This window comes from Scyliorhinus canicula, chromosome 6 (assembly GCF_902713615.1).
Source record: "Scyliorhinus canicula chromosome 6, sScyCan1.1, whole genome shotgun sequence".
In the NCBI taxonomy this organism is placed as follows: Eukaryota; Metazoa; Chordata; class Chondrichthyes; order Carcharhiniformes; family Scyliorhinidae; genus Scyliorhinus; species Scyliorhinus canicula.
The window spans coordinates 216,013,701-216,014,299 of record NC_052151.1 but is presented as its reverse complement, the minus strand read 5'-3'; positions in this window follow the sequence as shown (position 1 = coordinate 216,014,299).

Below are 599 nucleotides of genomic sequence, written 5' to 3'. Positions count from 1 at the left end.
TGTGGAGATGCTGGCGTTGGACTGGGGTGAGCACAGTAAGAAGTCTTACAACACCAGGTTAAAGTCCAACAGGTTTGTTTCAAACACGAGCTTTCGGAGCACGGCTCCTTCTTCAGGTGAATGGAAAGGCTTGTTCCAGAAATGTTTATATAGACACAGTCAGAGATGTTTGAGGAGTGTGACAGAGGTGCGGTGGCAGAGTCTTTCAGCGTAGTCTGTGTTGTAAGTCGACTTGAGTGGGTTTTTGATCTGTAGTCCTTTCGGGATCTTGTCTGCTTTTTTGCATCTTTGTAGAAACTGAATGTCAGTGTCTATATGCGCGATCTTCCTGGAGATCCTCTCCACTTTGAGCTGAAGATGCTGAAAGATGCCCTCGTACGAACGGGATATGGCACTCGACTCATCGATAGACAGTTCCAAACACGCCACAGCAAAAACCCGCACCGACCCCCTCAGAAGACAAACACGGGACACAACTGACAGAGTACCCTTAGTCGTCCAGTACCTTTCCTGGGGCGGAGAAACTACGACATCTTCATCGCAGCCTTCAACACATCATCAATGCAGATGAACATCTTGCAAAGGTCATCCCCACACCC